At 41.1% G+C, this 23995-nt stretch overlaps 1 protein-coding gene across 3 annotated transcripts in view; it reads left to right on the forward strand.

Moving 5' to 3' along the window:
* SRPRA (SRP receptor subunit alpha) overlaps window positions 1-23995 on the forward strand; it is an 880927-nt gene that overhangs the window by 4000 nt on the left and 852932 nt on the right. The window lies entirely within an intron of this gene.

Consider the following 23995-nt stretch of genomic DNA (forward strand, 5'->3'; position numbering starts at 1 on the left):
AATTTCTTTCCATTATCAGGATGGATAAATTCATTTCCATTGAGCATATAACTGCATTGATTGCAATGTCTGCATGCAAAAGTTACCTTCCTATGTGTATGCACTATCCCTTTCCTGTTATCTTCATAACAAAGTAGTCTTTTCAAAGACTTCATATTTTTATAAGTGACATTAGGTTTATCACACACCAAATCTCTAATTTTATCATCCGCCGTTAACATCCTCCAATTATTGTTTATAATTTCTTTGATTTTACTATTCTTGTTTGTGTATGGAATAACAAGCCTATTCATTTTATTCTTATTTTTATTATCAGGCTCTCTCTTACTAATCATTCGTTCACTCTTATTATGTCTGAATAAAAATGGTTTCCCTTTATTTTTCCTATGTTTAGTGTTTTCTGAGATGATGGTGTCTACATCCTGTCTATCATAACCTCTCTCTAAAAAATTCTTCTTTAACATACATACCCTGTTGTTCTACATATCTCTTGTCATCAGTAACTAATCTAGATACCCTCAAAGCTTGACTTTTCACTATATTGGGGTATATATGCCTCGGATGCATACTATTGTGATGTAACAAGTTGTTTCTCCAGCAAGATTTTCTATATAAATCTGTGCCTATTCTTTCACCATCTTTATTTACGTATACATCTAAAAACTCTATCTGGTGGGACGAGTATGCATATTCAAATCTTAAAAAGTCTGTTGTGCCATTTAAATATGCAACAAAATCATTTAGCTGATCTAATGTGCCATTCCATACAAGGAAAACGTCGTCTACAAAACATTTATACAGTTTAATATTCTCTTTGAAAGGTGCGTCTCCCAACACATATGTTCCCTCCCAGTAGGCCATGACTAAATTCGCATATGAGTTAGAGCAGGGTGTCCCCATTGCCCCACCCTTCCTCTGTAAAAAAATACTTCCTATCATAGGTGAAAACATTATTCGCCAAAACTATTTCCAATATCAACATATATCTCATAATGAGCTCTCTAGACACATTCTTCTCTATTAATAAAAGCCTTATATATTCCATGCCTATTTGGTTAGGTATACATGTGAAAAGAGACGCTACATCCAAAGTTACCAACATATCATCTTCTTTGTTGCCCATGGAATGTATATAGTCTGCATAACCATATAAAATCTCTTCTGTATCTTTTATTACAGACCCAATCTCATTCACTATTGGTCTTAATTGCTTTTCTAAATAAATAGACAGTGGTTCTGTGGCCCACCCCTTTCCAGAGACTATTGGTCTCAAGGGGGGGGGGGTCTTCCAGATTTTTGTGTATTTTTGGTAATCATCTAAAACTAGGGATAACTGGTTTTTCAACTAAGAAATATACATATAAATCATTGTCTATTACATTACAAAGAAGTAAATCATATAACATCTCATGTATTCCTTTAATTGTTTTATCTAATGACACAGCATTCAAAATCTGATATGTGTCAGCTTCTTCTAATAACACATTCATTTTTTCAATATGCATAAATCTATCTAATACCACCACAGAGCCCCCTTTGTCAGCTTGTCTGATGACTATTTCACTATTATTCTGTAACTTTTTTAGAGCTTGATTTTCATCATAGCTCAAATTGTAAAACTCAGGTTTACCACTTGTATTCATATAGTATTCTAACAAGTCCCTTTCACATGCTTTGTCAAAAGCTTCTAAAACTGGATTGACTTGAGGTATAAAAGCAGAAGGTCTTCTAAACCCATTGTCATTATTGTTATTATTATTTTTTCTATCATTATCAAACAACAATTTCAAACTTAAGTTCCTTACAAACATTTTTACATCAATCACAATATCAGTGACATCTGCATACCTTTTGAAGGTATGAATGACAGACCTTTATCTAATAAAGCTTTTTTACTTTCAGTCCATTCATACCTGGAAATGTTTATAGTTAGTCCTTCTGTACTGGACGAAGTATTTTCTTCTGGAACTCGTGTCTGTCCTCCGAATTCTTCCGTTTTCTCACTCTGTTCAACAGTGACCAAACTTGTTCCGTTTGCCTTATAGGAAACGGAAAAGAATGTAAATCTTCTGCTTCTATTAAAGCGTCTTCCATAAGTGAAACACACCCATTGTTGGCAACTCTGTTATCTTTCGCTTTCTCTCATGCATCTCGTTGGTCTGCATTCGCTTCTCCCTTCTCTGTGTGCACCATTGCGAAATCTTTTACTGTGTGTGAGCTACTAGCCTTTCCGCCCGCCATTGTGTCTCCCATCGACGTCATCACGTAAGGCGTGTCTACAACCAAATCCTCTTGTGTATTGGTATGATTACCCTTTCGGTTCGTACGTGAATTACTTGTTGATGCAACTTGAGCATATGTATTTCCTCTTTGTGTCACATTTACTTCAGTTTTCTTATTATTATCTCCCTTTACAAAGTCCCTCGGCCAGGAGAAGACCTGTCGTCTCCTGAAATCATTGTAGTCCCTTTCAAGTTTCTTTTTCTTGTCTTGTAGTAATTTGTTATCCAACATTGACAACGTAGATACCAAGTCCTTACGGAACATCTCCATCTCAGTATATTCTAGCAATGAATTCAATTCACCTTCCAATCTATTTATTTCTTTGCATAAAGTGTCCTCTGTTAGTCTGTATTGTTCAATTAATAACTTAATATAGCCATAGCTGGTCTCTAAATTCAGTCTCTGCCATTTACTGAGTAATTCAGGATACGTGGTTCCGAACGTCGGCATCTTTAGAATTCGTAATCCTCTCGGCACCACTTTGAAGCTGAGGCACGCCTCCATGTGCTGCCTCTGCCATTGTGTGTTTTTCTGTTTATGGAAGCTATTCTCTAGCTTCCTTGTCAATTGTAGCACTTCCATGGTCCGTGCTGTATTTACTTGTTTCGAACTATCAACGGTCAACTCCTTCATAGTTATTTTCAAGAGTGGATTGTTATTCATAGTTAAAAAGTTACGAAAATAAGAAGCATCTTCTCCATGCTGTAATATGTCTCCAACTCCGTTCTCCATGCCTGTAGCCATGTCCCAGTGCCGGTAAGACCAAAACACACGAAATGAAGAAAAAACAAACCAGTCCTGGGTAAAGTGCCTCTTGAGAAAAAGAACACTAATATCATAAAAAACAAAAGAGGCTCTCCACGACTAAAATACGGCAACACTTTATTCAAAATAAAAAATATATATATAGTAGTAAGCGCTTTCACGTTTTAAAAACGTTTCTTCAGACTCAGTAGTAGCATTACTGTCTTCAGTGCTGGGCATTTGTTTTGGTGATAAAGAATACTTTGGGCCAGTTAAAGTTAATTGATTTTATGTATTAATTTTTTTTTTATTATTATTATTTTGTTTTTAATGAGATTGTTTAATGAAATCTTGGAAAGTGAGAGGATGCCTGAGAAATGGAGAAAAATTGTTTTTGTACCGATTTTTAAGAATAAGGGTGATGTGCAGAGCTGTAGTAACTACAGAGGGATTAAATTGATCAGTCTCAGCATGAAGTTATGGGAAAGAGTAATGGAAGCTAGGTTAAGAAGGGATGTGATGATTAGTGAACAGCAGAATGGTTTCATGCCGGGAAAGAGCACTACAGATGCGATGTTTGCTCTGAGAGTGTTGTTGGAGAAGTACAGTGTGTGTCAGAAGGAGTTGCATTGTGTTTTTGTAGACTTGGAGAAAGTATATGACAGGGTGCCTAGAGAGGAGTTGTGGTATTGTATGAGGAAGTCAGGAGTGTCACATAGAGTGGTACAGGATATGTACGAGGGTAGTGTGACAGCGGTGAGGTCTGCGGTGGGAGTGCCGGATGCGTTTAAGGTGGAGGTGGGGTTACATCAAGGATCAGCTCTGAGCCCTTTCTTATTTGCAATGGTGATGGACAGGTTGACAGACGAGATCAGACAGGAGTCCCCATAGACTATGATGTTTGCAGATGACATTGTGATCTGTAGTGAGAGTAGGGAACAGGTGGAGGAGACCCTGGAGAGATGGAGATATGCTCTAGAGAGAAGAGGAATGAAGGTCAGCAGGACTACGACAGAATATATGTGTGTGAATGAGAGGGAGGATAGAGGAATGGTAAGGATGCAAGGAGTAGAGGTGGCGAAGGTGGATGAGTTTAAGTACTTGGGATCAATAGTTCAGAGTAATGGTGAGTGTGGAAGAGAGGTGAAGAAGGCAGTACAGGCAGGATGGAGTGGGTGGAGAAGAGTGTCAGGAGTGTTTTGTGACAGACTAGTACCAGTAAGAGTGAATGTGAAGGTCTACAAGAGGGTAGTGAGATCAGCTATGTTATATGGGTTGGAGACAGTGGCATTAACAAAAAGGCAGGAGTTTGAGCTGGATGTGGCAGAGTTAAAGATTTGCACTGGGTGTGACGAGGGTGGACAGGATTAGGAATAAGTGTATTAGAGGGTCAGCCCAGGTTGGAAGGTTTGGAGACAAAGCCAGAGAGGCAAGATTACGTTGGTTTGGACATGTGCTGAGAAGGGATGCAGAGTATATTGGGAAAAAGATGCTAAGGATGAAACTACCAGGTAACAGGAAAAGAGGAAGGCCAAAGATAAGGCCAAAGATAAGGTTTATGGATGTAGTGAGAGAGGACATGCAGGTGGTTGGTGTGACAGAGCAAGATGCAGAGGACAGGAAGAAATGGAAACAGGTGATCCGCTGTGGCGACCCCTAACGGGAACAGCCGAAAGAAGAAGATGATGATGATTATTTTTTTTTTAGTTGGGGAATTTCATTGAGTTCATTTGGTTGACAGCTAGGCAGTGATGGGTTTTATTTGGAAGATGGGTTGCAATTTTTTCTGTTGTAATTTTTATATTGCTACAGTTTAATTAAACGAGAGGAGTTGACATTTTTGAGTAGTAGAGAAGCATAGCAGATGAGTGGCAGTAGATATTGGAAGGTATTAGTCTTTTTACATGGCAGGATGAGGTAGACAGGGAGGTACTTGATAGAGAAGACCTAGTTTTTATAGGAGTATTTTTGGTCATCTAAAGTTTGACTTGCACATCCAAAATATTATTTCTGTAATGACCACAAGTAGTTTAGTATGTGTGACAACTTTGTCTAGGGTTTGTGTGGATGATGTAGTAAAGATATTTTTGTGATTAAGGGTATTGTTTTGGGATAAAAGTAGAGTTTTTGTTTTGGATTCAGCAGAAGGTTGGGTGGGTTCAAAAAGATTTGATGGAGTTGTAAGAATGAGCAGGTTAGATTGGAGTCATCTATGTAATGAACCAGGAAGGCTTGTCCCACTGCAGTATGGAGGATGTTTAATTGCTGAAGACTATCTAGGACTGAGTCCTGAGGGCCACTAGTGGTTATGGGTAGGTAAGATGAGCAGTGTGTTTGCCGTTTGATGTATTGTGCCTTTTTCTAAGAGTAAGTTTTTAAACAATGTAAACATAGGAGGAAGTAATGTTTGTAGCAGCTGAGTATGGGAGAGTCTGTATTAAATGTTTTTAATAGGTACAGGTATATAGAAGAACCAGTTTATTTTTGTCCCTAACTTGATTTTCTCTGTTGTGCAATGAGATAACTATATAGTGGTGCTATGTGAATGGGGAAAGCCATGTTAAATGAGAGAGAGGGAGAGAAGGTTGTTATCCAAGAGGCACTTCAGCAGGTGGAAATATGAATATCTTTCAAAAGATTTTTGACAAGGGAGAGAGAGAATGGCTGTTGGTTGAAAGTTTGATAATTCTACTGCCTTTCCTCCTTTCTGTACTAAGGTAATATTTTTCCATAGTTTGGGTACATTTGATTCTATTATGGACCTGATGATTAGTATCAGTATGGGATAGACTATGGCATCTGAGGTGGATTTTAAGTATTCAGCAAGAAGTTGGTCAGCTTCTAATGTAGTTTATAGTTGCACTAGGAGTTTGTATATTATTTTAGTTGGGACTGATTTGAAGAGAAAGTGTTGAGGTATTATTCTGAATAAACTAAAGGATGTTTAATGGATAATTTTGTTAGATTCTTTAGTGCTGCAGATATAATGTGAATTAAGTGAGAATTGAATTGTCGAGAAATGTTCATTTCCATTGTTAGGTGATTTAGCTGTTTAGTTTTTCCAGGTCTCAGGGAAGTTTGCTTATGGTTGCCAGATGGTTTCTGTTAGAAAGATTGTTGTTTTGGAGTTAGATGAATGATCATTCTGGATGAGTCTCTTGGAGAGATTTCTCTGTTATCTGTATATTTGGTAGGTTTCAGTTTTGACTTTATATCTTTCCTTTTTTGCATTACCTGTTTGGTGTTTCAAGTAAGCCAAGGGGCTGGATTAGATCTGACATTGTTTTTCTTAGTGGAGCCCGACTGTTGAGAATTGATTGTTGCCCACTTGATAAAGAGGTAAGGTTTTTAAGGAAGACCCGTTAAAGTGTAGAGGAAAAGGAGGTAGGTTGCATGATATTTTTATAGCTTTTGGTGCATTGCCAAATGGCATTTGTGGGATTATGATCACTTGAGGAGTGTTGAGATTGTGTCGGGGGGTTGCTTAAAATCCAATCCAGGATTGTATTCTTATTGGTCTTTTTATCCTGTGGGAGGAATAATCAGTTGAGTAAAGTTATAACAATTGATATTGATTGAGCCTTCATTTTAAGTAGTCCAGTTATTGTTGACATAACTGTGTATGATAGCTTCTTGGGTCATATTATTTGTGGTTCGTGATAGTATGTCTTCAGTTAAGGAGAGAGAGTGGTATTTGGTAGGATGTAGATTGCAGTTGTTTGTAGTGACTTATTTTCGTTAAACTTTAATTAGGTAAGTAACATTTCTGTTTGGTCAAATTTGGGCATTGTATCAGTAGATCTGGAATGCTTAGCTGTTGATATAGAATAAACAAAAGAGATGGCAGGGAAGCTAGCTAGTTACCATACCTGATAATATTGGAGTACTGTAGGAAAAATTATGCATCTTTAATGGAGCTTTTTAACCAGAAGTAGTAGTGTTATGCAGAACTATATATAGGAATAAAAGTCCATTGCTGTTATCGTGCAGTATGTGTGTGTTTTCATTTTTAAGATTTTTTCATTCACTCCAATATTAACATAAGTTGTTGTCAGTTCTTGCCTTCCCTTAAACTTCACTTTTTCTCCTGAACATTATTCTGCATGTATTGTTTCCCCAAATTGCATTTATTATGAAATAACGTGTAATTTCTTTTCTAAAGATACCACATCCAGTTCTTTTATTTCTATATACAGTATCTATAACTTCTTTTATGTTGGTTATATGTTTTGATTTCCGTTTTCCAGTATTTGCCCCCCTGCCCCAGCCAGTAGCATTTAATCTAGGCATTAGTATAGCTTGGAAACTCAGATCATATAGCCTACCTCAAAAGAATACTTTACTTAGTTACAATTATTTTCCGCTAACATTTTATTCAAAATATAGGTAGGTAGTTTTTAAAATCTGCTAATTCGTTAGCTTCCCTATAACATGTTCCCAGTAGCACCTTTCTTTCCCATTTATCTGAGTAAAATAATCTGAATTTCACTTGTGATATAAAATATCTATGTGGATACTTCCATGCAAAAATCCTAGATCTTCTGGATTTTCTTGCATACCTGGTAGCCTTATGGATTTCTTCCATTGTTTCTTTGGAAAACTAAAGTGAAAGGCAATTTACAGTCTCTTCTAACCTTCATAGATTGATTTGCAGAAATTTTTAGTTGAGTTTAAAACAGAGGCTGCTGTTAAAATGGAAATGTATTAGGGCATATAAAATATTGCAAAACAAGGAACAGTTAATCCCTGGAATTCAGAAAGGGCTACTGGGCTAAAGTTAGAAGCTATGTTAGAAACCTGGGTGGAAACTCCCAGATATGCTCAGAATTAGTCCAAAATGATACAAAAATCACTGAACCCACAGACATTGCCAACATACTGGCAGACAGGTTCAGTGCAAACTTCACCCCCCTCCCCCCCCAAAAGGAGAGATAACTATCCCAGCGGAGTGCAGCTTCCCAGACATCTCCAGTGTGCAGGTGAAAGCTGCTCTCTCTAAAGCTAAAAATACAGCATCAATGGGACCGGATGGTGTCCCCGGCTGTGTGCTACACAAACTCAATGAGGAACTAAACCCGCACATAAGGCAGCTGTTTAATCTTAGCCTTACCACAGGATACGTGCCCAAGGAGTGGCGTACGGCAACTGTGGTCCCACTCCACAAAGGCGGTGCCTCTACGGACCCTGGTAATTACCGCCCCATAAGCTTAACAAGCCTGGTCTGCAAAGCTATGGAGAGGATCATAATGGAACTCATAAACAAAGACATAGGGGACTTGCAGACATTGGACCCGACCCAATTTGGCTTTGTCAAGGGCAGATCATGCCTTTTGAACTTGGTCGACTTCTTCGAAACAGTCACCAAGGCCATTGATGAGGAAAGGCAGTCCATACAGCCTACCTTGACCTTGCAAAGCTTTCAACACAATACCCCACTCAGGTATTATAGAGAAACTTACCAGCTTAAATGTAAACCCATATGTCACAAGATGGGTTGCAAACTGGCTAAAGGACAGAACCCACAGGGTTAGAGTAGCTGGCGCCATGTCAGACTCCAAGCCGGTCACAAGTGGTGTCCCACAGGGCTCAGTCCTTGGCCCCTGTTGTTCGGCATCTACTTCTCAGAAGTACAGGCTAACATAGGAGGACTATGGCTGACAAAGTTTGCAGATGACTGCAAACTGGGAGCCATAGTGGAAAGTACATCGGACACAGATATCCTTCAGAGGGGTCTCACGGAAACTGATAGCTGGTGCCAGAGCCATGGCCTGAAGTTAAATGCCAAAAAATGCATAGTCATACCCTTTGGGAAAAACAAGGTAACCCCAAGCTACCATATAGGTGGCAATCCACTAAGCACAGAAGAGGTTATCAGGGACCTGGGGACCCAGGTTGACAGTGGCCTTTCTTTTGACACTCACATTGCTAAAGTGGTTAGAAAAACCTTCTACATTGCCCACCTGATCATGAAGGGATTCACATCCAGATCAAGTGAGGTTATTGTTCCCCTGTACTCTTCACTTATCAGACCAATGATCGAGTACAATGCCCCATTCGGGATGTATCTCACCCGACACTTGCAGCAATTGGAGAGACCCCAAAAGTTCCTCACCAAAAGGATAAAGGGACTCCAAAATCTGTCATATGCTGCCAGACTGAAGAAACTCCAGCTCTATTCAGTCGCATACCGTCTGCTCAGAGGTGACCTGTGCCTGACATACAAGGCCATGTCCAACCTGGAATTAATGGGCATGCTCCACCTCAAAAAATCCAAATCTACCAGATCCACTAGAGCAAGCGACTTAAACCTTAGCACGGATATAAATAGGACATGCTGGAGGGATAGATTTGTCACCCAGAGACTCCCTATGTTGTGGAATAAAATCCCGGTCCATGTGAGGCAGAGCACCTCGCTGGCTCTGTTCAAGAGAAATCTTGACCGGTGGATGGGAGATCATAGGTTTACCCCGGGAATCATCTCTGTGTCACTGCTGGACAGAGGCAAAACAAACTAATGGGCACAGTATTTTTTAACATAAGGGGTGGCGTAAGCCACAAAAACTGTGGGCTAGGCTTATAAATGCCTTAGGGCAGATAGCCTAGTATAAACCTATGAAGAAGCCTTCAATTTAAATGTTTCTGCAGCTGAGGTAAGCCTGAATGATTCAAACACCACTTCCTAACACAGCTTTACTCTGGCACTGGCCAAAGCATAGACAGCAGTCTCCCTAGCAAAATGGCTTGCAAATGTGATGGGATGGGAGAGTGGCTGATGCAGGTTAGCCTTGTACTCCCCCCCAAATAATATAAACGGCTCTGTAACTGCTCTACTGAGTTACTTTTCATTTGCACTCCTAACTTTTCAGTTGTATTTTGCTGGTATTCACTCATTCACCCACATGGAAGTGTTGCTACTCGTATCTAGACTACATGTGGGTCTCACAGAGGTGCGAATGTGTGCTTGTGACTCTGTTGGGACATGACTGAGACTGCATGGAATATGTCTTATGTGTAAAACAGCACAGGTACCACTCCACAGATATTTATTAAGTGCTTTCGTCTAAAATGAATGTCAGACTTCAGAATAAAATTACAAAGAAATCACTGACTTCAAATACACAATTCTCCCCTCTCAAGATTATTTAAAATAATACAATAGCATAAAAAATATGTAAAATATGAAAACAACTTTCATATTTTACATATTTTTTATGCTATTTATATAATCTTGGTTTTAAATAACTGAGTTTTGTTTAAGACCTCATAAAGGGAGTGTCCCTATGCGAGTGTTTGACCAATGAGAGGGGAGAATTGTATATTTGAAGTCAGTGATTTCTTTGTAATTTTATTCTGAAGAAGTCTGACATTCATTTGACGAAAGTGCTTAATAAATATGTTTGGAGTGGTACCTGTGCTGAACTGTTTTCTGCATCATTTTCCTGGTTTGCTCGATTTTGTGCTGTTTTTTTTATATGTCTTATATGTATGCGTGTGTGTGACTCTCTGTCTGTCTGTCTGTGTATGTATGTAGGAGCATTTGTCGAGCATCAGGGATGCATATGTGTGTGTGTGTGTCTGTATGTGCTGGGAAGTGCATATGCAACTGCAGTGTGTGGGATGGTAGGAGGAACACTGGCATTGTCAGGTCTGACAGTATAATGTTAGATTCAGATACATTGTAATTAGCTGCTAATGAGGTGTTCCTCAATACTGCTTTTACCTTGCCTCTGAATTGGTGATTCTTTCTGTTGTGCTAATTGACATACCCTCATTAGCCAGTTAGCACTGGCAGCAAAAATCTGTCTGAATCCCAGAGCCTGCTTTTATCAGTTGGTTTAGACATTGGCTGATAAATTTGAATGTAATAAAGGTATGGTGAATTTATATTTTATACAATTGGCAGTTCCAGTTGTGTAAAGTTATTTTCTGCAGTTATATTGTTGTGCTTCAGTGGAGCTAGTGTACTTAAATAAGGGGGGTGCTTGCTTACCCCAGCAAAAAAGAAGTTTTGGAGGAATATTTGCTACATATGAAGTTTTAGATGAAATGTGATTTGATGAAGTGTGTTTTAGATGACATTTTTAGATGTTTTGTGATTAGATAAAAAGTTTGTCTAACGTAATATCCCTTTACTTACATTATGTATGTATAAAGTCCAACTTTTGTATTTGCAAATATGTACATGTGTATATACAATGTCTGTGTACATGCACACAAACACAAGTGTGTGTGTGTGTCTGTGTATGTACACATATAATATGTATATATGTGTGTGTGTGTGTGTGTGTGTGTACACACACACACACACACACACACACACACACACACACACACTATAAAAAGTGTACAAACCCCTGATAATTGCCAGGTTTTTGTGATATAAAAAAATGAGACCAAGATAAATAATTTCAAAACTTTTCCCACCTTTAATGTGACCTATAACCTGTACAATTCAATTGAAAAGCAAATCTGTTGAGGGAAAAAATATAAAAGCTAAAAAAAGTACAGTAAGCTGGTTGCATATGTGTGCACACCCTTAAACTAATACTTTGTTCAAGCACCTTTTGATTTAATTGCAGCATTCAGTTTTCTTGGTTACACACCTGCCATCAATTAAACAGACTCTGATTAACCCCAAATAAAGTTCAGCTGTCCTAGTAGGCGTTTCCTGACATTTACTCACTTGCCTGCTACAGCAAAAGCCATGTTTTGCAGAGAGCTTACAAAGCATCAAAGGGATTTGGTATCAGTCAGGATAAGGGTACAAAAAATATTCACATCATTGGATATACCATGGAACACAGTGAAGATGGTCATCAAAAAGTGGAGAAAATATGGGACAACAGTGATATTGCAAAGAACTGGATGTCCCTCCAAAATTGATAAAAAGACAAGAAGAAAACTGATCAGGGAAGCTGCCAAGAGACCTACAGCAACACTGAAGGAACTACAGGAATTTCTGACAAGTACTGGTTGTGTACTAAATGTGACAACAATCTCCCATATTCTCCATAAGTCTGGGCTGTGGAGTAGGGTTGTAAGACTGAAGCCTTTTCTTGCACAGAAAAACATTCAGGCCCAGGTAAAATTTGCAAAACAATACATAGTCTCCCAAAAGCATAGGGGGAAATGTGTTATGGTCTGATGAGACTAAGGTTGAACGTTTTGGCCACAATTCCAAAAGGTACATTTGGTGCAAAAACAAAACTTTGCATCACCAAAACAACACCATCCCCACTGTGAAGCATGATGGTGGCTGTGGCACCCATGCACTGACTCAGTAATCAAGGAGCCTCAGTACTCCCCACTAACACCAGTGAGGGACATCCCCATTGGGAAGGATAACAAATACACACACACACACACACACATAGTAAAGTACAGTTTCCCTTAAGAGCACACAGAGATCACAGGCAGTCTGGGGCTGGTTTCTCCCTTTCTCTCTAGGTCCTCAATAAGACTCCCCATTGGCACAAGCTATATGGTACAGATCTCAGCCTAGTGTTCAAGCTAAAACCTCCAGCACCCTCTCTGTCCTACCAATGCTTTGTGTCCATGCCCATGTAGCTCACACACACACACACACACACACTTTAAGATATGAGTTATATACAAACACAGACACTCCTGGGGAAGGCTGGCACAGGTTCTCCAGCTAAGCCCTTTCCTGCTAGTCCACAAGGTAGTACCAGCTGCCACCAACCACTAATATCAGCTGCTAATAAGGCCCTTATCAAAGGGTGTCCAATTATTACCGTGCAATATTATTATTCAGTTAGTAAGTGTAACGAACAGCAAGGCTTATTTGGAGTGGCTTTGTACAGTATCACTATATATACAGTCAGTGTGCTCTAGAGCTTAAATTATCTCCACACAAAACAGCCACGATTGAAAGGTTTAAAATATTTAATAATAAAAACACAAGACAAATCTTCTCACTTCAACACAGTGCTAGTCAAGAGTTCAGAGATCACAGGAAAATGCTTAAAATAATAATGTAGAATAGTCTGACATAAATACAGAAAACAGCTAGTCTAAACTTACTATTTTCTATCCATTTCTAAAGAGCAACACTAAAGTCTAAGATCCTACTTACATACAGAGCAAAGCAAAACAAGCACTGGTGAGTGGTCAGTTCTAAAGACAAATGCAAAATGCTGTGATTCTCTGTCTCTGAGAAAGTCTTAAAAATAATGCATCACTGCTGACTCATTTTAGATTATATCATTCTTCTCTGGTTCCCAGGCTAACAGAAACTCAGAGTTTTAACATTTCTTTGATCTTGCACCTGGCCAGGAAACTACAGCAATAAAAGACGATATATATATATAAAATGTAGCAATTAACTGTGGTCTCAAAACAGTAGAAGGAATTCCTCAGTCCAGACATTATGTCTCTGAGCTTTGAGATCAAACAGTCATGCAATGCTTGACTTGTCAGTTTTCTTTCAGCAGAGTGCAATGTGGTTACATTTTTGAAGTTAATCATTTAACACAGTTTTCTTACATTTTAAGAGGACAAGCCTGTGGATTATATTCATATTTACAATGACATAGAATTATCTACAACATTCTATCTAGCTAGGCTGGCAGCCTTCACATATCTTCACAGTGGCAATATGCTTTGGGGTTGCTTTTCTTCAGCTGGAACTGGGGCTTTAGTCAAGATGGAGGGAATTATGAACAGTTCCAAATACCAGTCACTTTTATCCCAAAACCTTCAGGGGTCTTCTAGAACACTGAAGATGAAGAGGAATTTCACCTTTCAACACATCAACGACCGCAAGCATACATCCAAATCAAAAGAATGGCTTCACCAGAAGAAAATTAAAGTTTTGGAATGGCCCAGCCACAGCCCAGACCTAAATCAAATAGAAACTCTGTGGGCTTACCTAAAGAGGGCTGTGCATGAGATATCCCCTCACAATCTGACAGATTTGGAGTGCTTTTGCAAGGAAGAGTGGGCAAATATTGCCAAGTCAAGATGTACCATGCTTATAGATTCCTACCCAAGAAGACTGAATGTTATAATTAAATCAAAAGGTGCTGCAACAAAGTATGGGTGTGCACACTTATGCAACCAGCTTATTGTACATTTTGTATATTTTTCTCCTAACAGATTTGTTTTTCAATTGAATTGTACAGGTTATAGGTCACATTAAAGGTGAGACAAATTTTGAAATTATTTATTGTGGTCTCATTTTTTTATATCACAAAAACCTAGTATTTTAACAGGTGTGTGTGTGTGTGTGTGTGTGTGTGTGTGTGTGTATATATATATACACACGGATTTACTTCATAACACTGAAACTTCATAATACTGAAAATGACAAAACTTCATAATACTGAAAACCAAAATACTGAAAGCTCAAAATACTGAATACTCAAAATACTGAAACTCAAAATACTGAAAACACATATTATGCGTAAACCCAGCTTAAACAACATAAGTCATAGCAATTTCTGTCAAATATATGCAGGGGGGCAAGCCCCCCTGCACCCCCCACACCCCCTGCTAATTATGTATATCTACTCCAAGATTGCACTTAACTACACTATGTGCAATCTTGGAGTTGATATTTTTAATTAGCAGGGGTGTGGGGGGCTTGCCCCCCTGCATATATTTGGTAGAAATTGCTATGATTTATGTTGTTTAAGCTGAGTTTACGCATAATATGTGTTTTCAGTATTTTGGTTTCAGTATTTTGAGTATTCAGTATTTTGATATTTCAATGTTATGAAGTGAATCCATACACACACACACACACATATACTGGTGACTGAGTGAAAGATGAGACACTCACAGTAGTGAGCAGATATTTAGCAATACAGTCTACTACAGTGACCCTCCCCAGGTCAGATTATAACATATTAATCTGGTTATTGCAAGGCAGTTAACTGGGTACATTTGTGTGTATGGTTCTGCAGTTGCTTGACATAGTACATTTCAAATCCTAGAAAACTTATTTTACATGATTGTAGTGTACACTCGTAACTGTATACATAATACCACGTGCAGTTGACCTCAGGAGATGTATTTTACACACATTTTTCTTTCTTAATAATCTTTTTCTCATAGTTACAACAAAAGTGGTAATTCCACATTAAACTTCTAATCTTTTTTCCCCACTTTATGCAGATGTGCTGCTGTCATCTTCAAACTTCACTTTATGGAAATGCCATTTTACATTTCATCCATTTATTTCTTACTTTCATATTATTGCTGAGTGCCTTCATCACGTCAACCACCTTGTACCTGTTTCTGGTTCATTTCTATAGTAGTCCTTTGGAACACTCAAAAATGTTGTACTGATAAGTTCTGTCTGTGGGCTAAGACATTATCAGAGTAATGAGAAAGAATCCCCTTCAACTTGATGGCTCACTTTTTGTTCGGTAAACTTCTTTTTCACCTCTTCTGTATCCAAAAATGTCTTTGCTTCTTCTGAAAAAAAAAAAAAAAATTCTGAAAACAGATGGTTACAGCAACATGAATCTCATACCTGCCTCTCAACACCTGATTGTAGGGATAAACTCGCTTCTCTTTTGCCGGGTGTACAATAACTAAACCCATTTCCACGATCACGCTGGTGACCCCAATTGATAATACTTTACCATTCTGTCCCAGTTTTGTCAGTAGCAGCTCCTTCTGCTGATATGACTGCATCTTTACTTCTGTAGGCTTTGGCTTTTTTCTCATGGACAAATTTGAAGCACATGATATGCCTGTTAACAAATCCTGCTGAGCAATACTAGTCCAGTTTCTTATTTGTGCTTTCATAAAATGAATGCAGTCTGCTCCTTACAGTCTCTGCTACAACAGGAAATAGGTTCATAGGTTCATAGGTTCATACTAGGCTATCTGCCCGAGGGCATTTATAAGCCTAGCCCATCGTTTTGTGGCTTACGCCACCCCTTTAGTATGGGGAACTATACCCATTATTTTGCTGTGCCTCTGTCGAGCAGTGACACTGAGGTAATCCCTGGGGTAAATCTGCGATCTCCCATCCATTGGTCAAGATTTCTCTTGAACAAGGCCAGCGAGGTGCTCTGCCTCACATGTACTGGGATTTTGTTCCACAGCATAGGGAGTCTCTGGGTGATGAATCTATCCCTCCAGCACGCCCTATTAATAGCCGTGTCGAGGTTTAAGTCTCCCGCCTTGTGGCTCTGATGGATCTAGATTTTTGAGGTGAAGCATATTCATCAAATCTGGGTTTGACATGGCCTTGTATGTTAGGCAAAGGTCACCTCTGAGCAAGCGGTGGCGACTGAATAGAGCTGGAGTTCTTTCAGTCGGGCAGCATAGGACAGATTTTGAGACCCTTTATCCTTTTGGTGAGGAACTTTTGTGGCCTCTCCAGCTGCTGCAAGTGTCGGGTCAGATACATTCGAATGGGGCATTGTACTCAATCACTGGTCTGATGAGTGATGAGTAAAGGGAGACTATGACCTCCCTTGATCTAGATGAGAATCCCTTCATGATAAGGTGGGCAATGTAGAAGGTCTTCCTAACTACTTTAGCTACATGGGTGTCGAATGACAGACTACTATCAACCTGGGTCCCCAGGTCCCTGATAACTTCTTCTGTGCTCAGTGGATTGCCACCTATTTGGTAGCTAGGGGTAACCTTGTTTTTCCCGAAGGGTATGACTATGCATTTTTTGGCATTTAACTTTAGGCCGTGGCTCTGGCACCAGTTATCCGTTTCTGTGAGACCCTTCTGAAGGATATCTGTTTCAGATGTGTTTTCTACTATGGCGCCCAGTTTGCAGTCATCTGCAAACGTTGTCAGCCATAACCCTCCTGTGTTTGCTTGTACTTCGGAAAAGTAGATGCCAAACAAGAGTGGGCCCAGGACTGAGCCCTGTGGGACACCACTTGTGACAGGCTTTGAGTCTGACATGGCGCCAGCAACTCTGACCCTGTGGGTTCTGTCACTCAGCCAGTTTGCAACCCATCTTGTGATGTATGGGTTAACATTTAAGCTGATAGTTTTTCAATGATACCTGAGTGGGGTATTGTATCGAAGGCCTTAGCCAGATCGAGGTAGGTTGTATGGACTGCCTTTCCCTCATCAATGGCTTTGGTGACTGTTTCGAAAAAGTCAACCAAGTTTAAAAGGCATGATCTGCCTTTGACAAAGCCAAACTGGGTTGGATCTAAAGTCTGCAAATTCCCTATGTCTTTATTTATGAGGTCCATTATGATCCTCTCCATGGCTTTGCAGATAAGGCTTGTCAAGCTAATGGGCCGGTAATTTCCAGGGTCTGTGGAGGCACCGCCTTTGTGAAGTGGGACCACAGTTGCAGTGCGCCACCCCTGGAGTCGTATCCAGAGGTAAGACTTTGATTAAACAGCTGTCCTAGCTGTGGGTTTAATTCCTCATTGAGTTCGTGGAGCACACAGCCGGGACACCATCAGGTCCCATGGATGCTGTGTTTTTGCTTTGGAGAGCAGTTCTCACTTGGGCGCTGGAGATGTTTGGGGGCTGCACTCGTTTGGTATAGATATCTCTCCTTTAGGGAGGGGGGGAGAAGTTTGCACTGAACCTGTCAGCCAGTATGTTGGCAATGTCTGTAGGATCAGTAATCTTCACATCATTTTGAACTAGTTCTGAGCATATCTGGGAGTTTCCTCCTAGGTTTCTGACATAGCTAAAGAAGGCCTTATGATTGTCTTTTGAGTCTTTAGCTATTTTTCTCAAAATTAGCTTTGGATGACTTTATGAGAGCTCTTAGCTTTTTACTTATAGCGATCAAGGGTGTCTTACCTTTTAAGGATTTTGCTCTATCTTGTAGTAGCTTCCTCCTTTTGTTGTAGAGTTTGTTTATGGCTGGGGTCCACCAGACTGGACGCTTGCCTTTGGTACAAAGAGTCTTTGTTTTGCTTGGGATTGCCTTATCCATGCAGTCCTGCAGGTGCTGGTAGAAGGCATTTGTAAGTGATTCAGCGGCTTGAGTATTGTTTTCCGCCGGCTCGGGGGCCTGAAAGGAGACTACACTAGTCTTCAGAAGTGTGAAGTCGGCTTTTGAGAAGTTCTTTACTGTGGTCTTTTTATTTCAGGTGGGGTGGGATGAGGACCTCCAGCGAGATTAGTTTGTGATCTGATCTCACCAGTGAGGGGTATACTTCCAGTGTTGAACATTGTGCTCCCATGTTCGTGATGATGAGGTCAAGTATGTTATCTCCTCTTGTGGGGATGGTGACTAGTTGTTCCATGGCATTTGAGTTTATGAATTCCAGGAACTTTTGGGCTAGGGTGTTTGGGCTTGAGTAGTGTTCCCAGTCTATATTAGGGTAATTGAAGTCACCTAGTATGATGGTGTTTGGTGATACATTTATCCCTCTAATGTTTTCAGGAAGGCCATGTGAGTTTCCTGAGTTTGTGAGGGTGGCCTGTAACATGCTACAATTTGCAGAGCAGTCTTGCCTATGGTCAATTGCACCTGGATGGTCTCCGATGCATCGTGCGTTGCCACCAGTCTTGAGGTGTGGGTGTCCTTGATGAATATGGATACCCTCCTTTCTTGGTATTGTCCGGATTTTGGGGCCGAACGCATGATATGAGGTAAAACCTGATAGTGCTGGGGTGCTCTCAGGAGCCTTGAACCAGGTTTCTGTCACAGCACAGACATCGATGTTCTCCATACTGAGAAGGGCCTCGAGTGCGTGCATTTTGAGATTTAGACTTCTGGCATTGAGCAGCATTACCCTTAGTTTTTTCCTTTTTGTGTTCTAGGGTGGTAGGTTTAGAATTTGAGCCTTGCCTAAAAAGGCACTATGGGGGTGGCAAGAGCCTTTGCCAATATCCGGAATCCCAGGGTGACAGGTGCAAGCCGTCCCTTGCAGCAGCGTGGCTTGTCCAGCATGTCATCCCAGGCAGACAGATACTGGATCCCCTTTGAATGACACCAGTGTTTAAGCCAATTGTTAAAGCTGATCATCTTATCTCTGTATTGTGGCATCATTCTTGGTGAAGGTAGGATACTGCTCAAGGTCAGGGTCATACCTGCCTGGGCTACATAATCAGAGAGCTCCTCAATGTCTCTTTTCATGTAGTCCAAGGAGGTACGTCTCAGGTCGTTTACACCAGCGTGGACAATGACTGAGTCATATTTGTACCTGCTGTTGAGAGACCTGAGTGCTTGCGTTATGTGGCGGATTCTAGCGCCCGACAGGCAGCTTACTGTGACCTTCTCCTTACTCAGTCTGGTGAGCGGGACGTCAGTGTTGTCTGTCTATGGAGTCACCAATGACTAGTGTGTCTGGCATTGTGTTTGGCCTTAAGGGCTGTGACTGTTTGACACTCTGACTGTGAGGTCTATGTGTTGCGGGTGTTGTGTTCTGAGGTGGTGGTTGTTTGGGTGTCTGCTTTGGTGGCCTCTGCTGTTTTGGTAGATTTTTGATCAGAGCCTCAGTATGTCTTTGTGTGTTTATGTGTATGATTTGAGGTTGTAATGGTACTATGCGAGACTGAGTCTATAGTGTGTGTGGTAACCTTCTCCTCCTGACTGGTCTTGCCAGTCCTATGTTGAGAGAGCTCAGCCTCCAGTTTGGCCGTATAGTTGCATCTCTCGCATGTATTTGTGTTTTGTGGGAGGAGGAGAGGGTTGTCTGTGTACATGAGGCAATTGAAACATTGCCTCAATATTCCCAGGTTCACCAGCTGAGCAGGAGAGGACACTAGCAACTGATCCCTCGGCATGCTAGAAGGATAGACGAAAAACTTCAAAAAAAGATTCCGGGGGACGTGGGTGACCGAGAAATGGGGGGTTGCCTTTTTTGGGTTACTATCTATGACAAGAGTGCCGTATCAAGGTAATAAGTACTGTAGGAGCAAGTGCTAGGTTTAATAGATAGAGAATAGTCTACTTGGAGTCAAGTAGAGATGATCTTTTTAGTTATAGGATACGTTGATTAGATCAGTAGTATAGTTCGAGGAAGGTAGTTTTAAGGGAAAATTTGAAGAGTGGACTTCAGGTAGCCCGAATAGTTTAAACCTGCTTAACCACCGCTGCCCTAGTGTGCAACAGTGGCAACTCCACGCTAAATCGCGCTAACGCGCGTATAGCGCATTTTATAACAGGGGGCTGAAAAGAGCTACGAATTGGCCCAAAACGACCAATGGGCTACTAGTTACTGGCTGAAACCTTACCAGATCAGACGAAAAGGCCGCTCAGTGCTACCCACTCCCACTGGTTAGCAAAGAAACTTCCCTCCTTCCAAATATGGCAGTGATTCAGTATCAGGAACTAAAGACAAAGTCCAGGGATCAGCAACTCTGAAACTGGACTATTCTAGTTCAGTGAGGCGGGAAAACAAGAGATAGTGTTTTTTTTTTTTTTTTTTTTTTTTTTTTTTTGTAAAGAAACAGAAAAACAGACAGTAAAAGCTTTAAATGCTGTAAATCGGCTAGCGCACTTTAGTGTGTAGCCTACAGAAACAATTTGCAACAAATAGAAACTTTAAAGTGCAATAAACAATGTTACAATGCAAAGTTTGACTTAAGTAGCTGTAAATCAGGCAAAAAAACAGTAGCTCAGGCGAAAAATGCAGTCGCTAGATTAAATACAGTTGGAAAGCCACAAATAATACTTATATCAGGTAGAAGGTCACTCTTTTAGCCTTCTGCTGCTTGGAACTCTGCAGGCCACCACGCGGATACTGTGCTGAGTTGGTACAAGTTGAAAAACGCATATAGCGTTATAACAGGGGCTGAAAAGAGCTACGAATTGGCCCAAAACGACCAATGGGCTACTAGTTACTGGCTGAAACCTTACCAGATCAGACGAAAAGGCCGCTCAGTGCTACCCACTCCCACTGGTTAGCAAAGAAACTTCCCTCCTTCCAAATATGGCAGTGATTCAGTATCAGGAACTAAAGACAAAGTCCAGGGATCAGCAACTCTGAAACTGGACTATTCTAGTTCAGTGAGGCGGGAAAACAAGAGATAGTGATGTTCTTCATCCCACATTGCTGCAGTCCTAACACTTGGGTAGTCCGCTGTCCCTCGGTCGGCCCGAATATCAGAGTATAAGGCTGACGTCGGTCAAGGCGCATTTGACTGACATCAGAACGCCAGGGTACAAATGCGCATGACCGACGTCATATCCTCAGTCTTTTTGCCGCATGGTCCGATGCAGAAGCAGTGTTGCAAGTGCCGCTCGGCGTTCTGAAATTTTTCGATTCGGAGTTTCAGACCAAGTCAGAGTTGGTTAAGTACCCGTTGGGGAATATTTTGGTTTTTCTTGCCTCAGTGGTTTACCGGATGTCAGAAAAAGTGAATAACTGTATTTCTTGTGGGAAACAGATACCGCATAGGGATTACCATAATTTGTGTATACCTTGTTTGGGACCTGAGCACGACGTTGTTGGGTGTCGCTTTGTGCTAGGTTCAATAAACGCACTATAAAGCGTAGGTTGGATTGTGCCAGGTTAGTCTTTGGGAGCGGTGCAATTACAATATGCCGCCGGATGCTCCGCCGCTTCTTCTAAGAAGCGCAAGGACAAGGCAGTTAAACCTAGGTTAGAGGAGTCGTCCAACCGGACGCCGGTTCTTTAGAGGCCAGTGGAACCGGTGGTTCCGACGGAGGCCTCTGGAGTCCCAGGAGAGACTGTGTTTTACAGGATGTGGCCTCCCAGGAGGCAGGGCAGGCTGTAGGGGCTTCTCAGGTAACTGTACTCCCTCCCTTCCTAAGGTGTCTAGGCCCTCTTTCTGCTTCCAAGGCTTCTCCTAGAGGCAGGTCTAGTTTTGCTTCTGTGGGTGTCACTCCTAGTTCTTCAGGTTCTGTGCCCAAAAGCACATACTTAAAATGGCAGAAGATTTAATTACTTTAATTAGAGGCTCTATGCCCCTCCTGATAAGAGGCCTAGGATGGAACCTGTGTTGGGGATTATGAGGAGGCTTGGATGTGTCTGAGTCTTCGGCTGAAGACTTGCAGGAGTATTCTCATTATTCTGATTCTGATGTGGATGATTCTACTCCTTCTGCTTCTCCTCCTGAGGATTTTTCTTTCAGAGACCCTTCACTCCATGAGAGAGCATTTTAAATGGGAAGGTCAGGATTTCTCTGATTCCAGGAAAAGGCTTAGGGAATTTTTGTTTTACCCCAGCATAGGCCTTTAGCTATACCTCCTGTTCTGAATGTAGTGGAAGATGTGTTTGCAGAGGCTTCGCTTAATCCTGATTCTTTGCCTCCTGCTCCTGTTAAACCAGATAGGTATTACAGGGTGCCTGAAGCTCATAAGTATCTTAAGAGTCCTAGGGCAGACCCAGAAACTGTTAGCCAGGGGCCTAAGGGTGTAAAGGCTTCTGTTGTCAAGAATCCGGTTCCTGCAGATAAGGAGGCCAGGGCCTTGGATAGATGGGGAAAGAAAGTTTATACTTCTTCCACTCTTGCCATGAGAGCTTTGAATTGCCAGTTTCACATGTTGAAATATCAAAATTATCTCCTTTCACAGTTGAAATCTAAGGTGGATGCTCTGGCGGAAGGTATTGATTGTAAAGAGTTACAAGATTTAGTGCATGTTTCTGAACAGGTGGGTAAGCATTCTTTGCAATGTGGTTTTGATGCTGTACAGGCCTCGTCTAGAGTGGCTGCTACTGGGTCAGTTCTTCGCAGGCATGCCTGGCTGAGGGATCAAAATTTATCTGACCATGTTAAAACTAGGATTTTGGATGCCCCTTTGCAATCTGATGTCTTGTTTGGTTCTCCTGTTGAGGCAGTTTTAAAGAAAATGGAAGACAAGGCTAAGTCTATGCAGACTGTTAAAGATTTTTTGCAGGTTCAGCCTCCAAAGTTTAGTAGAAATTGGCCTACTAAAGGGTGGACGTATCCTTCTTATGATTCCCAGTCTAGAGGTAGATCTAGACGTGGCAGGGGCAGAGGTCAGGGCTCTTTCAGGCCTAGGACAGGGAGTTCTCCTGCACAGTCTTCGGGTGAGGGCAGGGGTCAGTCCTTTCGTAAACAGACCCAATGACTTAGCTTTTCAGCTGCCAGAACCTTCTCGCCTGGCAGCACCTTTGGGAGGAAGGTTGGCACTTTTCAAAGAAAATTGGAGTTTGATTACCCAAGACAGATGGGTACTGGATATCATACATCACGGTTACAGGTTTTATTTCCATACCTTGCCTCCTTTCAAAGGCATGCCAGACATTCCTCCTCAACAAAGAATAGAGGCTCACAAGCAAATTTCTCTGTTACTCCAAATAGGGGCCATACAGCCGGTTCCTATGCCAGAAAGGGGCCTAGGATTTTATTCTCGCCTGTTCCTTGTGCCAAAAAGGGAAACACTTGGAGACCGATTTTGGATTTATCTATCCTCAACACTTATCTGGACATTCCCAAGTTCAAAATGTTGACGTTACAACAGCTTTTACCTCTACTGGGCAAGGATCACTGGATGGTAACTTTGGATCTCAAGGAGGCTTACCTTCATGTTCCTATCAGGCTAAGTTGCAGGAAGTATCTGCGTTTGCGGACTGGGACTTCTCACTATCAGTTCTCTGCATTGCCCTTTGGCTTATCTACTGCACCCAGAGTATTTACAAAAGTTCTGGCTCCAGTGATAGCTTTCTTCAGGCTGAAAGGAATACAAATCTATCCTTATTTGGACGATTGCCTGATACTGGCTCAAGGAAGGAAGAGCTTCTTCGTCATTTGGAGTATGTGATAGCAGTGCTAAGATGCCTGGGGTATTCTGTGAACGAAATAAAGTCCAGTCTAGTACCCTCTCAAGACATGTGCTTTCTGGGAGTAAGACTGAATACAGCATCCCAGATGGCCTTTCTAACCCCGGACAAACAAAAGAATCTTTCCCTTTACTTCCATCATCTATCTCTTCAGTCCGGGCTGACTGCAAGGACAGTCCTTCAAGCCTTAGGGTTCATGGCATCTTGTATTCTGGTGCTTTCCAATGCCAAACTGCATATGAGGAAGTTGCAATGGTATCTCAAAAATGTATGGACAC

This window comes from Protopterus annectens, chromosome 8.part0 (genome assembly GCF_019279795.1).
Source record: "Protopterus annectens isolate FY-2018-M chromosome 8.part0, PAN1.0, whole genome shotgun sequence".
Taxonomy (NCBI): Eukaryota; Metazoa; Chordata; order Ceratodontiformes; family Protopteridae; genus Protopterus; species Protopterus annectens.